The sequence below is a fragment of the Choloepus didactylus genome, chromosome 8 (assembly GCF_015220235.1).
Source record: "Choloepus didactylus isolate mChoDid1 chromosome 8, mChoDid1.pri, whole genome shotgun sequence".
Taxonomy (NCBI): domain Eukaryota; kingdom Metazoa; phylum Chordata; class Mammalia; order Pilosa; family Megalonychidae; genus Choloepus; species Choloepus didactylus.
The window spans coordinates 29,433,785-29,452,664 of NC_051314.1; the positions used below are offsets into that span (position 1 = coordinate 29,433,785).

At 39.4% G+C, this 18,880-nt stretch overlaps 1 protein-coding gene and 1 pseudogene across 9 annotated transcripts in view; both read left to right on the forward strand.

Moving 5' to 3' along the window:
• The window catches only part of UHRF1BP1L (UHRF1 binding protein 1 like), a 125,196-nt gene that overhangs the window by 65,249 nt on the left and 41,067 nt on the right, over nt 1-18,880 (forward strand). The window lies entirely within an intron of this gene.
• On the forward strand, nt 12,547-13,696 carry LOC119541488 (annotated as a pseudogene).

The window sequence follows — 18,880 nt, forward strand, 5'->3', positions numbered from 1 at the left end:
AAAGCTTCAGCCTGCTCGAGACAAAGGGAGAGCTGTATTTATGTTCAGCTACTAGGGGTGGTCAGTTGGTAAAGATGAACAGGGGTTTAGCTGATGGGTCAAATGGTGATTGGACCCGGGGGCCTGTCGGGGTGGGATTTGAGAGGGAATGGTGTTGAGCTAATGAAAAGTGAATAGTGGGTTTTAGCGTCCTTTTAAGAATTAGAATATATATAGCTGAGGAAGGGGGGTTTGGGGCAAAATGCAGTGGCTGTAGCATGTTATGCTGGCCACCAGGAAGTCTTGCACATTAAATCTTGCTTAATGTGCTGTTTGGAAAGGAGTGGAATTTTCTAACACAAAGTAGGTTGTTGGAATTTTGATTGGAATTGCATTGAATCTGTAGATGAGTTTGGGTGGAATTGACATCTTAATGACATTTAACCTTCCTATCCATGAATACGGAATATTTTTGGAATATTTTTTCCATCTTTTTAGGTCCCCTTCTATTTCTTTTAGTAAAGTTATGTAATTTTCAATGTATAGGTCTTTTATATCCTTGGTTAAGTTTATTCCCATGTACTTGATTTTTTCACTTGCTATTGAGAATCCTAGCAAGAATCTTTTTCTTGAGTGTCTCTTCAGTTAGATCATTTCTAGTGTATAGGAACATTACTGACTTATGTGCATTAATCTTGTATTCCACTACTTTGCTAAATTTGTTTATTAGCTCAAATAGCTGTGTCGTTGTTTCTCAGGGTTTTCCAGATATGAGATCATATCATCTGCAAATAATGACAGTTTACTTCCTACTTTCCAATTTGGATGCTTTTTATGTCTTTGTCTTGCTGTATTGCTCTGGCTAGCACTTCTAACACAATGTTGAATAACAGTGGTGACAGTGGCATCATTGTCTTGTTCCTGATCTCAGAGGAAAGGCTCTCAGTCTCTTGCCATTGAGTACTATGCTGGCTGTGCGTATTTCATATATATCCTTTATCATATTGAGGAAGTTTCCCTCAATTCCTACTTTTGAAGTGTTTTTATCAAAAAAGGATGCTGGATTTTGTCTAATGCTTTTTCAGCATCTATTGAGATGAATATTTTATTTTTCCCTTTTGATTTGTTAATGTGTTGTATTACATTGATTGATTTTCTTATGTTGAACCATCCTTGCATGCCTGGAATGAACCCCACTTGGTCACGGCGTATGATTTTTTTTTTTAATGTGTCTTTGGATTCGATTTGCAAGTATTTTATTGAGAATTTTTGTGTCACTATTCATGAAGGAGATTGGACTGTAGTTTTCCTTTCTTGTAGCATCTTTACCTGGTTTTGTTATTAGAGCGACGTTAGCTTCATAAAATGAGTTAGGTAGTGTTCCCTTTTCTTCAATTTTTTTAGAGTTTTTGCTGGTTTAGATATATTATGTCCCCAAAACGCCATGTCCTTTGATGCTATCTTCTGGGGACAGGTGTATTAGTGTTGATTTGGTTGGAATTCTTCGATTGAGTGTTTTCATGGAGATGTGACTCAATCAACTGTGAGTGAAATGTTTGATTGGATAATTTCCGTGGTGATATGGACCCCACCCATTCAGGGTGGATCTTGATTTAATTGCTGGAGTCATATAGAAGACCTCACAAACAGAAGAACCTCAGAGCATCTGAGAGGGACATTTTGGAGAGCAGGTCAGAGAGACACTTTGGAGATGGCCACTGTAAGCAAACTTTTGCTGACATTTGGAGATGCTTTCCCAGTGTTTGCTCTGGAAGAACTAAGAGAGGATAAAACGCCCCAAGAGCAACATTTTGAAGAAAGCATGGGAGCTGAGAGAGGAGCTGGAACACAACCTGGGATCGGCAGATACCAACCACATGCCTTCCCGGCTAACAGAGGTTTCCTCAATGCCATTGGCCTTCCTTTGGTGAAGGTATACTCATGTTGATGCCTTAATTTGGACATTTTTATGGCCTTCAGACTAAATTTGTAACCAAATAAACCCACTTTTAGCCAATCCATTCCTGGTATTTTGCATGACGGCAGCATTAGCAAACTGGAACAGAGTTTAAGTAAGATTCATGTCAGTTCTTTTCGGAAAGTTTGGTAGAATTCCCCTGTGAAGCCATCTGGCCCTGGGCATTTATTTGTGGGAAGCTTTTTGATGACTGATTGGATCTCTTTGTTTGTGATTGGTTTATTTAGGTCTTCTGTTTCTTCTCTGGTCAGTCTAGTTGTTCACATGTTTCCAGGAACTTGTCCATTTCCTCCACATTATCTAGTTTGTTGGTGTAAAGTTGTTCCTAGTATCCTCTTATGATTTTTTTTTATTTTTGGGGGATCTGCAGTAATGTCCACTCTCTCATTTATTATTTTATTTGGGTCTTTTCTCTTTTTTATTTTTTCAGTCTAGCTAAGGGCTTATCAATCTTGTTGATCTCAAAGAACCAACTTTTGGTTTTATTTATTGTCTCTATTGTTTTTCTGTACTCTATGTCATTTATTTCTGCTACTAAGTGGGCACAATGGAGGCGAGAAGGCAGTGGTATGACATATTTAAGATTCTGAAAGAGGAATATTCCCAACCAAGAATTCTTTATTTAGCAAAGTGAGCCTTCAGAATTGAGGAAGAGTTTAAAATTTTCACAGACAAATGAATGCGGAGAGAATTTGTTAACAAGAGACCTGCTCTGCAAGAAATACTGAAGGGAGCTCTACCATCTCAGAAAAAAAGAAATGAGATAGAGGGTGGGAGAAGGGCACAGAACTGAAGCATATTAGTAAGGGTAACTTAAAGGGAAAGAAAAAAAAAAAAAAACAGAGGGAGGAAAATAGATCTGACCACTAAAAACCAAAGGCTGGGTCAAGAATGCCCTTCACAGTAAGAACTTTGAATGTAAATGGATTAAACTCTCCAATTAAAAGATACAGACTGGTAGAATGGATTAAAAAGTATGACCCATCGATGTGTTGTTTACAAGAGACTCATCTTAGACACTGTGACATAAAGACTGAAAGTGAAAGGATGGGGAAAAAATATAATACCAAAGTTGAAACCAAGAGAAAGCAGGGGAAGCTATATACTAATATGGAACAAGATAGACTCCAAATACAAAGACGTCATAAGAAACAAAGAAGGACACTATATATTAATGAAAGGGACAATTGACCAAGAAGAAATAACAGTCAGAAATGCTTATGTGCCCAATCCAGGAGCCCCAAAATAAATGAGACAAACATTGACTAAAGTGAAGTGAGCAATAGATGTTTCAACAATAATAGTGGGAGACTTCAATACACCACTCTCTTCTATAGATAGAACAACTAGACAGACAACCAATAAGGAAACTGAGAACCTAAACAATGTGATAAATGAATTAGACTTAACAGACGTCTATAGATCATTACATCCTGTGCCAGTTTGAATGTATTGTGTCCCCCAAATGCCATAATCTTTGATGTAGTCTTGTGGGGCAGACGTTTTGGTGCTGATTAGATTTGCTTGGAATGTGCCCCACCCAGCTGTGGGTGATGACTCTGATGAGGTACTCCCATGGAGGCATGGCCCCACCCATTCAGGGTGGGCCTTGATCAGTGGAGCCATGTAAATGAGCTGACTCAAAGAGAAGGAACTCAGTGCAGCTGTGAGTGACGTTTTGAAGAGGAGCAAGCTTGCTAGAGAGGAACGTCCTGGGAGAAAGCCGTTTTGAAAACAGAACTTTGGAGCAGACGCCAGCCATGTGCCTTCCCAGCTAACAGAGGTTTTCCGGATGCCATTGGCCATCCTCCAGTGAAGGTACCTGATTACTGATGTGTTATCTTGGGCACTTTATGGCCTTAAGACTGTAACTGTGTAGCCAAATAAACCCCCTTTTTATAAAAGCCAATCCATCTCTGGTGTTTTGCTTTCCGCAGCATTAGTAAACTAGAACACATCCCAAAGTACGAGAATATACATTTTTCTCTAGTGCCCATGGAGAGTTCTCTAGGATAGATCATATGGTGGGGCACAAAACAAGTCTTAATTAATTTTAAAAGACTGAAATTATTCAAAGCACATTCTCTGACCATAATGGAATGCAACTAGAAATCAATAACCACTAAGGATCCAGAGCTTTCATAAATATAAGGAGGTTTAAAACAGCACACTCCTAACTCATTTTCTGAAACTAATGTCACTCTGATACCAAAACCAGATGAAGATACTACAAAAAAGGAAAACTATAGGCCAATCTCTCTAATGGGTACAGATGTAGAAATTCTCAACAAAATGCTTGCAAATTGAACCCAAAGTAACGTTAAAGGAATTATACGCTACGACCAGGTTCATTCCTGGCATGCCATGGTGGTTCAACGTAAGAAAATATATGAGAAAATCAGTTAATGTGATACAACACATTAACAAATTGAAAGGGAAACATCAAATGATCATATCGAAAGACACTGAAGAAGCGTTTGACAAAATTCAGCCTCCCTTTTAGATAAAAGCACTTCAAAAGGTAAGAATTGTGGGGAACTTCCTCAATATGATAAAGGGCATATTTGAAAAACCCAGCATAGTATCCAGTGGTGAGAGGCTGAAAGACTTCCCCCTAAGATTGGGAATGAGACAAAGATGCCCACGTCACCTCTGTTGTTCAACATTGTGCTAGAAGTTCTAGCCAGAGCAATTCGCCAAGGCAAAGAAGTAAAAGGCATCCAAATTGGAAAGTAGGAAGTAAAACTGTCATTATTTGCAGATGATATGATCTTATGTTTTGAAAATCCTGAGAAATTTCAACAAAGCTACTTTAACTAATAAACAAATTCGTTAGAGTGGTGTGATACAAGATTAATGTACACAAGTCATGCATGTTCCTAAACACTAGTGATGACCTAACTGAAGAGGCAATAAAAAAAAAATTCCATTTACACTAGCAACTAAAACAATCAAGTTCCTAGGAATAAACTTAACCAAAGATGTAAAAGACCTCTACACACAAAATTATAAAACTTTATTAAAAGGAATTTAAAAGACCTAAAGAAGTAGAAAAATACTCCTTGCTCATGGATAGAAAGAGCAAATGTTGTTAGGATGTCACTTCTATCCACCCTGATCTACAGATTCAATGCAATTCCAATCAAAATTCCAATGAACTACTTTGCAGACTTGGACAAGCTAGTTATCGGATTTACCTGAGAAGGAAAAGAGCCTCAAATTGCCAACATCCTTAGAAAGAAGAATAAAGTGGGATGAGTTATACTTACAGACTCTGAAGCCTACTATAAAGCCACAGTGGTCAAAACAACATGGTATTGGCACATGTTGATCAACAGAATCGAACTGAGATTTTGGAAATAAACCCCCAGATCTATGGTTGCTTGATTTTTGATAAGTCCCCAAATCCACTGAACTGGGACAGAACAGTCTCTTTAATAAATAGGGCTGGAAAACTGGATATCCATTACCAAAAGAATGAAAGAGGACTGTTTTGGTTAACTAATACTGCCTTTCTGCAAAATACCAGGAATGGATTGGCTTTTATGAGGGGGGTTTATTTGGCTACAAAGTTACACTCTTAAGGCCATAAAGTGTCCAAGGTAAGGCATCAATAACGGGTGCCTTCATTGGAGAAAGGCTACTGGCGACGGAAAACCTGTTAGCTCGGAAGGCACATGGCTGGCATCCACTTACTTCCAGGTTGCATTTCAAAATGGCATTCTCCAAAATGTTGCTTTTGGGGCGTTTAGTCCTCTCTTACCTGCAGCTCCTCTTCAAAATGTCACCCTCAGTTGCTTCTGTGTTCCTTCTGTTTGTCACCTTTTTATATGGCTCCAGTGATTTAATTCAGACCCACTCTGAATGGGTGGGGTAACACCTACATGTAAAATATCCAATCAGAGATCTTGCTCACAGTTGATTGATTCACATCACCATAGAAACACTCAAAGAATCACAATATAATCAGCAGTAATACATCTGCCCCTACAAGACTGCATCAAAGATAGTGGCATTTTGGGGGACATAATACATTCAGACTGGCACAAGGACTCCTACATAGCAACATATAAAAAAATTAATTCAAAGTGTATCAAAACTTCAATATAAGAGATAGCACAATAAAACTCTTAGAAGGTAATATAGGGAAACATCTTCAGGACCTAATAATAGGAGGTAGCTGCTAAGGCCTTTGTTCTAGTTTGCTAATGCTGCAGAATGCAAAACACCAGAGATGGATTGGCTTTTATAAAAAGGGGGTTTATTTGGCTACACAGTTACAGTCTTAAGGCCATAAACTGTCCAAGGTAACACATCAGTAATCGGGTACCTTCACTGGAGGATGGCCAATGGCATCCGGAAAACCTCTGTTAGCTGGGAAGGCACGTGGCTGGAGTCTGCTCCAAAGTTCTGTTTTCAAAATGGCTTTCTCCCAGGACGTTCCTCTCTAGCAAGCTTGCTCCTCTTCAAAACATCACTCACAGCTGCACTGAGTTCCTTCTCTTTGAGTCAGCTCATTTATATGGCTCCACTGATCAAGGCCCACCCTGAATGGGTGGGGCCACGCCTCCATGAGAGTATCTCATCAGTCATCACCCACAGCTGGGTGGGGCACATTCCAAGCAAATCTAATCAGCACCAAAACATCTGCCCCACAAGACACATCAAAGATAATGGTGTTTGGGGGACACAATACATTCAAACTGGCACAGCCTTACACCCAAAGTACAATCAACAAAGGGAAAATAGATAAATGAGAGCTCCTCAAACTCAAAAGCTTCTGTGCCTCAAAAACTTTGTCAAAAAGTTGAAAAGGCAGCCAACTCAATGGGAGAAAATATTTTGAAGCCATTTGTCTGATAAAAGACTGATATCCTGCATATATTAAAAAAATCCTACAACTCAACAACAGTAGTACAAATAGCCCAATCATAAAATTGCCAAAAATATGAAAAGACATTTTTCCAAAGAGGAAATACAAATGGCTAAAAAAAAAAAACATGAAAAGATGTTCATCTTTACCAGATATTAGGGAAATGCAAATCAAAACCACAATGAGGGATGACGGAAGAAGATTGCGGCATAGAGAGGAGTGGAAGCTAGTTTGCCCCCTGGAACAACTAATAAACAACCAGGAACAGCTAGTAAATAATCTGAAATAACTGCAGAGGGACAAACATGACTATCCACTCATCATACACCAACCTGAATAGGAAGGAATGCCCAAGATGACAGCATAAAATCTGTAAGTAAAAACTGTGAATCCAAGCTGGGGCCCCCCCCTCCCCCTATGGCCCGAACTGCAAAGCCTCGCAGTGCTTGAGAGCAGCACTCTCCCAGCAAGCAAATGTAACAGCTGAGCTCCAGCTGGGGTTTTAATTAACAAATGTGGACTGCTCAATACAAGCTATGAATCCCCAACAAGTAGACAAAGGCTTTGGGTGATGACTGACCTTGGAGAACCGGAGGGTGGCTGTGGACTTGGCCCTGAAGGGGGCTTTCTATCCCCTTTTTTGGCTCAGTGGAGAAAGCCTCAGCCATTTTCAGTACCCAATGCTCTGACCCAGACAGGGATAGAGATAGCACAGATATAGAGAGAGACCATTCAAATGCTAATGACCTCTTCCTAGGGGGTGTATTTTCCCTAGAGGAAAGAGGTGGGGCTGGCTCTACTACCCACCTTCCATTCAGAACCAGACCCCAGAGCCTGAGGGAAAACAGCCACAGGCCCTACCTCCTTACACCAGTCTGGAGCTACAGGCTGACAGATGCCACCTGCTGGGCAGAAAAGCACATTGACTTGAGGACTCACAGGGTGTACCAGACTTCTAAGACACCCTTAGGGAAACAGAATACTATCCCCTCCTTCCAAGACCCGAGCCTGTTCTGGTCTGGGAAAACCTGATTGGGGTAATTAAGGAACCCAGATGCCTAGACAGCAGAAAACTACAATCTACACTAAGGAAAACGAAGTTATGGCCCAGTCAAAGGAACAAACTTAGACTTCAACTGAGATGCAGGAATTTAAACAACTAACATTAAGTCAATTCAAAAAGTTTAGGGAAGTTATGGCAAAAGAGATGAACCATATAATGAAAACACTGGGTGTACATGAGGTAGAAATCAAAAGTTCAAAAAACCAACTGGCAGAATCTATAGAAATGAAAGGCATAACACAAAAGATGAAAGACGCAATGGAAACATACAACAGTCGATCTCAAGAGGCAGAAGAAAACACTCAGGAACTGGAGAACAAGGCACCTGAAAGCCTACACACAAAAGAACAGAGAAAAGAATGGAAAAATATGAGCAGTGTCTCTGGGAACTTAAGGACAAAACAAATGTAGGAATGTACAGGCCAGTGGTATCCCAGAAGGAGAAGAGAAGGGAGAAGGGGCAGAAGCAATAATAGAGGAAATAATCAATGAAAATTTCCCATCTCTTATGAGAGACATAAAAATTACAGATCCAAGAAGTGCAACGTACCCCAAAGAGAATAGATCTGAATAGGCCTATGCCAAGACATTTAATATCACATTATCAAACATCAAAGATAGGGAAAGAATCCTGAAAGCAGCAAAAAAATCCGATCCATCACATACAAAGGAAGTTTGATAAGACTCCGTGTGAATTTCTCAATACAAGCCATGGAGGCAAGAAGGAAGTGGGATGATAGGTTTAAGATACTGAAAGAGAAAATCCACCAGCCAAGAATCCTACATCCGGCGAAACTGTCCTTCAAATATGAGGGAGAGCTTAAAATATTCTCTGACAAGCAGACAATGACAGATTTTGTGAACAAGATACCTGCTCTACAGGAAGCACTAAAGGAAATACTACAGACAGAAAGGACAAGACAGGAGTGAGAGGGTTGGAAAACAGTTTTGGGAGATAGTCGCACAGCGTCGCACAGCAATGTAAGTACACTGAACAAAGATGACTGTGAGCATGGTTGAAAGAGGAAGGTTAGGACCATGTGGGACACCAAAACGAAAGAGGAAAGATAAAGACTGGAACTGGATAACTCAGTGAAACCTAGGATGCTCAACGATTGTAGTAAAAGGTACAAATATGTTTTTACATGAGGTAGAACAAATGAATCTCAACATTGCAAGGTGTTAAAAATAGGGTGTGATGGGGGGAAATACAATCAATGCAAACTAGAGACTATAATTAACAGAAACATTATATTATGCTTCCTTTAATATAACAAAGGCAGTATACCAAAGCTAAATGCGTATTGGCGGGGAGGGACATAGGAGAAGGGTATGGGACTCCTGGCATTGATGATATTGTCTGATTCTTTATTCTACTTTAGTTTAATACCGTCTTTCCTTTTCTTGCTTTCTAGCTGTCAGGTTTTTTTTTCTTCTCTCTCTTTTTTCTTTTTCTTTTGTCCCTCTGCATTCTTTGACTCATCCTCCTTCTTTGTGGAAGAAATGGGGATGTCCTTATATAGATAGTAGTGATGGTGCTGAATACATAAATACATGACTATACAGGGAACCAACAATTGTTTACTTAGGACGGAATGAATGTATGGTGTGCAAACAAAACCATCTTAAAAAGACGGTTTGATGAAAAAATCTTGAGGGGACTATGTTGAATGAAATAAGATAGACACATAAGGACAAATATTGCAGGGTCTCACTGATATGAAGTAATTATAATATGTAAACTCATAGACATGAAATATAAGTTACCAGGATATAGAAAGATGGTAAAGAATGCAGAGCAGTTGCTTATTATGAGCAGAATGTTCAACTAGGGTGAACTTAAATGTTAGGAAATGGACAGAGGTGATGGTAACATGTTGTGAGAATATCTAACAGTGCTGACTAGTGTGTGAAGGTGGTGGAAAGGATAAGCTCAGAGTCATGCATGTCACAAGAAGGAAAGTTGGAGGTTAAAAGATGGGAATGTATAAAACAGTGACTCTTGTGGTGGACAATGTCTGTGATTAACTGTACAAATATTAGAATTGTCTCATGAACCAGAACAAATGTATGACACTATAACTGGAAGTTAATAATAGAGGGGCATATAGGAAAAAAATTATACCTATTGCAAGCTATATACTATAGTTAGTAGTATTTCAACATTCTTTCATCAACAGTACCAAATGTATTACACCAAAACTATAAAGCAGTAATGTTGTGGGGGTTAGAGTTATGGGAGGATTTGAGTTTTCTTTTCTTGTCTTTATATCTTTTCTGGAGTAATGAAAATGTACTAAAAATTGAAAAAATAATTGTGGTGATGGATGCACAGTGGTATGATGGTACAATGGGCAATTGATTGTATACTTTGAATCTTTGGATAATTGAATGCTATGTGGACAATCTCAATTAAAAAAAGAAACACACAGTGAGGCACCATCTCATACCAATAAGGATGACCACCATTAAACAAACAGGGAGCAATAAATGCTGGAGTGGATGTGGAGAAATTGGAACTCTTACTAATTGCTGGTGGGACTTGATAGTGGTATAGCCACTGTGGAAGACAGTTTGGCATTTTCTCAGAAAACTAGATATAGAATTACCCTACAGTCCATCAGTTTCACTTCTTGGTATATACCAAGAAGATCTGAAAGCAGTGATACAAACAGACATTTGTACACCTGTGTTCATAACAGCAATGTTTACAGTTGCCAAGAGATGGAAGCAATCCAAATGTCCTTCAATAGACGAGTGGCTAAAGAAAATGAGGTATATAGTAAGATGTAATACTATGCAGCAATAAGAAGGAACAAGATCCTGAAACCTATGGCAATATGAATGAATCTTGAATATATAATGCTGAGTGAAATAGGTCAGACACAAATGGAGAGATATTGTATGATACCACTACTGTGAACTCCCTGAACAATGTAAAATCAATGTTTTATCATGTAGAATACTGGAAACCTAGTGATAGACGGAAGCTTGTGGAGGAGGAATGGTAATCTAATATGTTCAGATATGTTAATCATGGTGAATTCAGTAGTATGGAATAGATATGGGTGATGATTGTTTGTTAATGGGATTATAAGTACCGGAGTTGTATTGAAGGTAAATAGGTTTGAAAGGGGTTGTTTAAAGGTATGTGTCCCACAGATCAGCACAAGAAATATAGATAAGTGCTTGCATGATATACTTCTAAGTTGTGACGTTAGTCCAGAGAGTTGAAAACAGAATGGTATATGGGAAAAATCTACCTTTTGCATACCAGGGACTATAATTAATTGGAATACCATACTACTACCACACAAATACTAGGGACAAATAAGTAAGGGCTGAAAAGAGCTACAAGGTGTTTTCAGTCATGAGAATTGTTTAAAATGGGGAGTGATTAAAATTGTACAACTAAGTGGTGATAATGTGAAATATGGATGGATTATCTGGTACAGAACATATGCTGTGTGAACTTAGGAACCCCCTACTTTACAAGCCTCAATCTTCAGACTTGCTCTTTTGAAACTTATTGTTGTAAAGGGGAGGTTAAACCCACCTATAATTGTTCCTAAGAGTCACCTCCAGAGAACCTCTTTTGTTGCTCAAATGTGGACTTTCTCTAAACCTAATTCTGCGTATACATTCATCACCCTCGCCCTGACGTGGGACAGGATCCCCCAGGTGAATGAGTCTCCCTGGAGACGTGGGACATGGATTCTGGGAATGAGCCTGACTCTGGCTTCGAGGAATTGAGAATGCCTTTTTGACCAAAAGGGGGAAAAGAAAGGCATCAAGATAAGGTTTCAGTGGCTAAGAGAATTCAGATAGAGTCAAGAGGCTGCACTGATGGTTACTCCTATGCAAGCTTCAGCTAAGTATGCCAAATGGCAATGGTATAATAGGCCGAAGTCAGCAGTAGTCCGGAAAACCCTAAAGAATACCCATATCTGAGACTCTGTTAAAGTTTCACTCACTAAGTTTATTCTTAAGGAACTTAAATCCTCCTGAGAACTTCTATGCAGGTAAGTTCCAAACCCAGAGGCAATAGGCTTTTTTGGGAACATCAACCAGTTGTGTCTCCGTTTCCCATAATGTTGACACCCCTTTTCAACATGAACAAGTTTGGGTGGTTACTTCCTAGACATCCCTGAAGATCAGGAAAGTGATTAAACTAGAGGAAGGAGTACAAACAGACAACATGGAATTTAACAAAGGATTATGAATACTGAACCTCCATATAATTTTATTCCTATTTGCTAGAGTACTAGAATAGCTAGGAGGAAAGAATTTAAATGCTGGAACTGTATCCCATAGAATTCTTTGATATTTGCTCTATAGCTACTTGTTAAATTATAGTTTGAAAGTTATTACCTTTTTGTATATATGTTATATTTCACTGTAACTCATAACATTTTTGGCAAGTTCCTATATAACTACTTGTTAAATCATACTTTGAAAGATATAACGGTTTTGCCTATATGTTACATTTCACAATAAGGAAATAACTGAAATTGTGGAACTGTAACCCATAACATTCTTTGAAATTTTCTAACTACTTGTTAAGTTGCACTTGGAAAGTTATCACTTCTATTTATATATGTTATATTCCATAATAATAATTAAAAAAGAACATGGTCTGAGAGAGAGAACACCAAAGGAATGGCTGAGCTTGTGCAGCACCAAGGACAGTGCCCGGCATAGTCAGTGCCCTGGTCTTCCTTGTCATCCAAAACTCACACACTCAGGTTCTCTCTCACCCACACTCACATGGACATGTTTGCACACACATACTTACAGAGACAGCCACCTCGCTTTAAGATGGCGGAATCCCACCTGCAGTCAGCCCTGATCATAGCGTCAGAGTTTTTCAAGATCTGGCTTAATTTTGATTCTGATGGAGGCAGCTACCTAGAAGGAAAGGAGGTGCAGAAATTGATCCAGGAGTTGCAGCAGGCATGGATGAAGGCTGGACTGGAATTATCATGTGAAATGAAAACATTTGTGGATCAGTATGGGCAGAGAGAAAATGAAAAAATTGGAATTGTAGAGTTGGCACATGTATTACCCATGGAAGAGAACTTCCGGCTGCTCTTCCACTGCCAGTGGCTGAATTCCTGTGAGGAATTCATGAAGACATTGAGAAAATGATACAGATCACAGTGGTTTCCTAGAAACTGAGATGCTTAAGAAGTTTTTAAAGGACTTGTTAGAAAAAGCAAACAAGACTATTGATGATGCAAAATTAGCCAAGTGTACAGACCTCATGCTGAAATTTTTGACTCAAGTAATAATGGGAACTGGAATTAACTGAGATGGCCAGGTTACTACCAGTGCAGGAGAATTTTCTTCTTAAATTTCAGAAAATCAAGATGCGTGAGAAAGAGTTCAATAAAGTTTTTGAGTTACATAATCAGTATGGCAGTGGATACATACATGAAAATGAACTGGGTGCTGTACTGACGGATCTGTGTGAGAAGAATAAGCAGGATCTGGATGTTAATAATATCCCAGCATACAAGAAGAGTATAATGACTTTGTCAGATGGAGGGAAACTGTACTGAACGGATTATGCTCTTATTGTCTGTGCTGGGTGACAACGGCCACTTCCTAGTGATACATTGTATCTAAAACATGACTGTGCACTATGGGGGGGTAGTCTGTATTTTCTTTTATATCTACATTTAACTACATATAGATTGTTATCCAGGATGTGTGGCACATTCTTTTTGGCTTGTTTCTACACTGTTTGTAATGTACAGTTTTTGTAACTATATAACCAATAAGGAGAATATAGACCAATCAATACACCCAGTTAAAAATAAATAACGAGAGGATCTAAGATGGCGGCACAGAGAGGAGTGGAAGCTAAGTAGTCCCCCTGGAACAACTGAAAAAAAAAACAGAAACAACTAGTAAATAATCTGGAATAACCGCAGGGGAACAAACGTGACTGTCTACTCATCATACACCAACCTGACTTGGGAGGAATGCCGAAGATCACAGCATAAAATCTGTATGTAAAAACTGCGGATCCATATCGGGAAACCCCTCCTCCACAGCCCAAGCTACAAAGCCTCGTGGTGCCTGAGAGAAGCTTCCTCCCAGCAAGCGAATATTGCTCAGCTGAGCTCCAACTGTGGTTTTAATTAGCAAGTGTGAACTGCTCTCTACCAGGTATGAATCCCCAACAAGCAGACAGAGGCTTTGGGTGACAACTGACCTTGGAGTGCCAGAGGGTTGCCTTGGACTAGCTCTGAAGGGAACTATCTGTTCCTTTTTTGGCTCAGTGGAGAAAGCCTCATCCATTTTCAGTTCCCAGTTCTGTGATCCAGACAAGGGTATAGCACAGGCAGAGAGAGACCATTGAAACACTAATGACCTCCACCTAGGGCATTTGTCTTCTCTAAGAGGAAAGGGTTGGAGCCCAGCTCTACCACCTGCCTTTCATTCAGAACTTACACCAGTCAAGAATTATAGGCTAACAGGCGCCACCTGCTGGGCAGAAAAGCACAGTTACCGGAGGCATCAGAGGGTGTACCAATAAAAGACATACCCTCAGGAAAACTGGATACTGAATATTTCTTCCTTCTGGGACTTTAGCCCATTCTGGTCTGGGGTGGCCTGATTGGGGTAACCAAGGAAACCATGCCTAGACAACAGAAAGCTACAACCTACACCAAGAAAAATGAGGTTATGGCCCAGTCAGGGGAACAAACTTGTACTTCAACTGTGATGCAGGAATTGAAACAACTAATAATAAGTGAATTCAAAAAGTTTAGGAAAGATATGGCAAAAGAGATGAACCATATAATGAAAACACAGGACGTACATAAGGTAGAAATTGAAAGTTCAAAAAACCAACTGGCAGAATCTGTGGAAATGAAAGGCACAACACGAGATGAAAGACACACTGGAAACATACAACAGCAGATCTCAAGGGGCAGAAGAAAAGACTCAGGAACTGGAGAACAAGGCACCTGAAAGCCTACACACAAAAGAACATATAGAGAAAAGAATGGAAAAATATGAGCAATGTCTCTGGGAACTTAAAGACAAAACAAAAAGCAAGAATTTAATTGTCATTGGTGTCCCAGAAGGAGAAGAGAAGGGAAAAGGGCAGAAGCAATAATAGAGGAAATAATCAATGAAAGTTTTCCATCTCTTATGAAAGACATAAAATTACAGATCCAAGAAGCACAGTGTACCCCAAACAGAATAGATCTGAATAGGCCTATGCCAAGACACTTAATAATCAGATTATCAAACATCAAAGATAAAGAGAGTATCCTGAAAGCAGCAAGAGAGAAACAATGTATCACATAGAAAGGATGTGTGGATTTCTCAATAGAAACCATGAAGGCAAGAAGGAAGTGGGGTGATCTATTTGGTACTGAAAGAGAAAAAACACCAACCAAGAATCCTATATCCGGCAAAACTATCCTTCAGATATGAGGGAAAGCTTAAAATATTCTCTGACAAACAGACAATGACAGAGTTTGTGAACAAGAAACCTGCTCTACCAGAAACACTAAAGGAAGCACTGCAGACAGGAAAGAAAAGACAGGTGTGAGAGGTTTGGAAAACAATTTTGGGAGATACAGCACAGCAATGTAAGTACACTGAACGAAGATGACTGTGAATATGGTTGAAAGAGGAAGGCTGGGATCATGTGGGGCACCAGAACAAAAGACAAACGTTAAAGACTGGAACTGTAACTCAGGGAAACCTAGGATGCTCAACGATTGTAATAAAAGGTACAAATATGTTTTTACATGAGGTAGAACAAATGAATGTCAAGATTGCAAGGTGTTAAAAATAGGGTGGGATTGGGGGAAAAATACAATCAATGCAAACTAGAGGCTAGAATTAACAGAAACATTGTATTAAGCTTTCTTTAATGTAACAAAAGCAATATACAAAAGCTTAATGCATATTGGGGTGGTGGGGAATTATGGAAGGGTATGGTACTCCAGGCATTGGTGATATTGTCTGACTCGTTATTCTACTTTAGGTTAGTGCTATCTTTCCTTTTGTCACCTTCTAGCTATCAAGTTTTTTGTTTGTTTGTTTGTTTTTCTCTCTTTCTCTTGCATTTTTCGTTTGCTTCTCTGCCTTCTTTGACTCTTCCTCCATCTTTGTGGAAGAAATGTCCTTATATAGAGAGTGGCGATGGTGCTCAGTACATAAATACGTGACTATACAGGGAACCAATGATTGTTTACTTAGGACGGAATGGAGTGTCTTAAAAGAAATGGGTTGATAAAGAAACCTTGAGGACACTATATTGAGTGAAATAAGACAGACACATAAAGGGAAATATTGCAGGGTCTCACTGATATGAACTAATTATAATATGTAAAGTCATAGACATGAAATATAAGTTACCAGGATGTAGAATGATGCTAAAGAATGGGGAGCAGTTGCTTATGAGCAGAATGTTCAACTAGGGTGAACTTAAATATTTGGAAATGGACAGGGGTGATGGTAGCGTGTAATGAGAATAACTAACAGTGCTAAAAGGTGTGTGAAGGTGGTGGAAAGGGTGAGCTCAGAGTCACGCATGTCACCAGAAGGAAAGTTGGAGGTTAAAAGATGGGAATGTATAAAACAGTGAATCTTGTGGTGGACAATGTCCGTGATTAACTGTACAAATATTAGAAATCTCTCTCATGAACTAGAACAAATGTATGACACTATTACTAGAGGTTAATAATAGAGAGGCATATAGGGAAAAATATATACCTATTGCAAACTATATACTATAGTTAGTAGTATTTTAACATTCTTTCATCAGCAGTAACAAATGTGCTATACCAAAACTATGAATCAATAATGGAGGGGGGGGGCGTGGTTAGGGGTATGGGAAGATATGAGTTTCCTTTTTTTTGTCTTTGTTTCTTTTCTGGAGTAGTGAAAATGTTCTAAAAATTGAAAAAAAAAATAATTGTGCTGATGGATGCACAGCTATATGGTGGTGCCATGGGCAACTGATTGTACACTTTAGGTCTTTGGATAGTTGTATGGTATCTGAACAATCTCAATTAAAAAAATAAATAAATTTAATAAATAAATAAATAACAAAAGGAGGGGGCATTTTGGTGGCATAGAGAGGAGTGGAATTTAGTTACTCCCCTGGAACTACTAGTGAACAATCACAAACAACTAGTAAATAATTTGGAATAACTGCTTGGGGACAACTGTGACTTTCCACACATCATACACCAACCTGGACTGGGAGGAATGCCTGAGATTGCAGCATAAAATCTGTGAGTAAAAACTGCACAACTGTGTTGGGAGTCCCCTCCCCCCACAGCAGGCTTTGCTGCAAAACCTCGCTGTGGTATAAAGCAGCACTCTCCCAGGAAGCGAATATAGCTCAACCGAGCTCCAACTGGGCTTTTAATTAGCAAAAGTGGACTGCTGAATACAAGCTACAAATCCCCAAAAAGCAGACACAGGCTTTTAGCGACAACTGACCTTAAAGAACCAGAAGACTCATCTGTCCTGTGAGGGGGAGCCCAGAAGACCAGGTGTTACTGGCTGACAAGTGAAACTGGGGGGCCGTGTACTAGGTCTAAAAGGGTGCTTTCTGTCCCTTTTTCTCTCTCCTAACCTGAGGGGCTCAGAAGAGAGAGGCACAGCCCTTTTCAGTTCGCCACGCTCTGACCCAGATGGGTGGAGATAACAGAGCCAGAGAGAAAATTTAAATGCAGATAACTCCCTAGGGGCTGTATCTTCCCTAATTGTAAGGAGATGGGGCCCAGCTTTCCCTGCAGAACCAGACCCCAGAGGCTGGGGGAAAGCAGCCAAAACAGAAACTGAAGGGGCCACATCTCATCATACCAGTCGGGAGTGATGGCTGACAGGCGCCACCTGCTGGGCAGGTTAGGAAAAACACAGCGACTGGAAACCTCACAGGAAAGTCTGTCATTCTAAGATACGCCCTGAATATAACCCCATTCTGAGACATGAACCCGTTCTGTTTGGAAAAATCTGACTGGGGTAACCAAGGAAACCAGATGCCTAGATAACAGAAAACTACAGTCTACACTAGGAAAAGTGAAGATATGGCCCAGTCAAAGGAACAAACTTACACCTCCATCAAGATACAGTTGAGATATTGTTTAACTTTAATGAAACAATCTATTAAAGATTTTCAAAGAAAGATGCTAAATCAAATAAAAAACCAAATCAACGAGTTTGGGAAAGATATAACAAAAGAGATGAAGGCTATAAAGAAAACACTGGGTGAATATAAGGTAGAAATCTAAAGTTTGAAAAAACTGGCAGAATCTATGGAAATGAAAGGCACAACACAAGAGATGAAAAACACAATGGAGACATACAACAGCAGATCTCAAGAGACAGAAGAAAACACTCAGGACTGGAGACCAAGACACCTGAAATCCTACACACAAAAGAACAGGTAGGGGGAAGAATGGAAAAATATGAGCAGCATCTCAGCGAATTGAATAACAACATGAAACCCATGAATGCATGTGTCATGGGTGTCCCAGAAGGAAAAGTGAAAGGAAAAGGGGAAGAAACAATACTAGAGGAAGTAATCAATGAAAATTTCCCATCTCTTACGAAAAGACATAAAATTACAGATCCAAGAAGCGCAGTGTACCCCAAACAGAATAGATATGAATAGACTTATGCCAAAACACTTAATATGCAGATTATCAAATGTCAAAGACAGAATCCTGAAAGCAGCAAGAGAAAAGTGATCCATCACATACAAAGGAAGTTTGATAAGACTATGTGCAGATTTCTCAATAGAAACCATGGAGGGAAGAAGGAAGTGGGGTGATCTATTTAAGATACCGAAAGATAAAAACCACCAACCAAGAATCCTATATTTGGCAAAACTGTTTTTCAAATGTGAGGGAGAGTTTAAATTATTCTCTGACAAACAGACAATGAGAGAGTTTGTGAACAAGGTAACTGCACTACAGGAAATACCAAAGGGAGCACTACAGACAGA